Below are 2,390 nucleotides of genomic sequence, written 5' to 3'. Positions count from 1 at the left end.
GACTGTACCAGATTAGTATATTTTGGCTATTTACAGTCAATTGAGGCCTATGGGATAGTATCCTTGAGGAAAAACAAATTGTTGTTTAAATGTGATTTTCAAATTACAAAAACACCCTATTCAGATAATGACCCAGAGCCCACATCAAACACGTCGTAGGCCCCTTTTTAAAGCATTGGAAATTTTTGCAATTCCATCATTATACATTCTGAAATGTCTGTCGGTGTTCAAACAAAATCACGACAAAATGAAAAACCAATACAGATTACCATACACGGCAATGTAAAGATCTCCACTTACAGGCTGTAATAAGGGACCCAAAGTGAGAAACATGTATGTAAACAAGGCATCAAACTTTTTAATGCACTACCAAAACATATCAAAGAGCTGGAAAATTAGGATAAATTTAAAACTGTTATAAAGAACCACATGCTTGACAAATGCTATTACAGCATAAGTGAATAGCTGTGCGCAAATGTATAAGGATTTAATTTCATGTGATGAACGAAATTTCATCAATGAATATGTCTGGCAAGCCCATAAGAAGATCAATAACCACATGCTTAACAAATGTCACTACAGTATAAGTGAATAGCTCTGCTCAACTGTACAAAAATATATGATGTGACAAATGAAATCACAACATCAAGGAATAGGTCTGTAAAGCACATAATTTCTTGTGTCATAAAAACAGTTATTTGTTGTATATTGTATTAAAAATGAGATAAATTAATATGAATACAGCACAAATTTGATCATTGGGATTTTGTGGTCTTAAGTCCTGATACTGGTTTGATGCAGCTCTCCATGCTACTCTATCCTGTGCAAGCTGCTTCATCTCCTAGTACCTACTGCAACCTACATCCTGCTGAATCTGTTTACTGTATTCATCTCTTGGTCTTCCTCTACGTTTTTACCTTCCCTGCAGCCCTCCAATACTAAATTGGTGATGTCTGAGAACATGTCCTACCAACCGATCCCTTCTTCTACTCAAGTTGTGCCACAAACTCGCCTTCTCCCGAATCGTATCCAATACCTCCTCATTAGTTATATGATCTACCCATCTAATCTTCAGCATTCTTCTGTAGCACCACATTTCGAAACCTTCTATTCTCTTATTGTCCATGTTTCACTTCCATACCAGGCTACACTCCATACAAATACTTTCAGAAACGACTTCCTGACACATAAATCTATACTCGATGTGAACAAATTTCTCTTCTTCAGAAACGCTTTCCTTGCCATTGCCAGTCTACATTTTATATCCTCTCTACTTCTCATCAGTTATTTTGCTCCCCAAATAGCAAAACTCATTTACTACTTTAAGTGTCTCATTTCCTAATATAATTCCCTCAGTATCACCTGACTTAATTCGACTACATTCCATTATCCTTGTTTTGCTTTTGTTGATGTTCACCTTATATTCTCCTTTCAAGACACTATTCATTCCGTTCAACTGCTCTTCCAGGTCCTTTGCTGTCTCTGACAGAATTACCACGTCACTGGTGAACCTCAAAGTTTTTATTTCTTCTCCATGGATTTTAATACCTACTCCGAACTTTTCTTTTGTTTCTATTACTGCTTGCACAATATACAGATTGAATAACATCGGGGAGAGGCTACAACCCTGTCTCATTCCCTTCCCAACCACTGCTTCACTTTCATGTCCCTTGACTCTTATAACTGCCATCTTGTTTCTGTACAAACTGTAAATAGCCTTTCGCTCACTGTATTTTACCCCTGCCACCTTTAGAATTTGAAAGAGAGTATTCCAGTCAACATTGTCAAAAGATTTCTCTAAGTCTACAAATGTTAGAAACGTAGGTTTGCCTTTCCTTAATCTACTTTATAAGGTAAGTGGTAGGGTCAGTATTGCCTCATGTGTTCCAATATTTCTACAGAATCCAAACTGATCTTCCCCGAGGTTGGCTTCTACCATTTTTTCCATTCATCTGTAAAGAATTTGCGTTAGTACTTTGCAGCTGTGACTTATTAAACTTATAGTTTGGTAATTTTCTCATCTGTCAACGCTTGCTCTCTTTGGGATTGGAATTATTATACTCTTCTTGAGGTCTGAGGGTATTTCGCCTGTCTCATACAACTTGCTCACCAGATGGTAGAGGTTTGTCAGGACTGGCTCTCCCAAGGCTGTCAGTAGTTCTAATGGAAGGTTTTCGACTCAGGTCTTTCACTGCTCTATCAAACTCTTCATGCAGTATCATATCTCCCATTTCATCTTCATCTACATCCTCTTCCATTTCCACAATATTGTCCTCAAGTACATCACCCTTGTATAGACCCTCTATATACTCCTTCCAACTTTCAGCTTTCCCTTCTTTGCTTAGAACTGAGTTTCCATCTGAGCTCTTGATATTCATACAAGTGGTTCT

The sequence above is a fragment of the Schistocerca gregaria genome, unplaced genomic scaffold, assembly GCF_023897955.1.
Source record: "Schistocerca gregaria isolate iqSchGreg1 unplaced genomic scaffold, iqSchGreg1.2 ptg000407l, whole genome shotgun sequence".
Taxonomy (NCBI): domain Eukaryota; kingdom Metazoa; phylum Arthropoda; class Insecta; order Orthoptera; family Acrididae; genus Schistocerca; species Schistocerca gregaria.
This window is presented reverse-complemented; position numbering follows the sequence as displayed.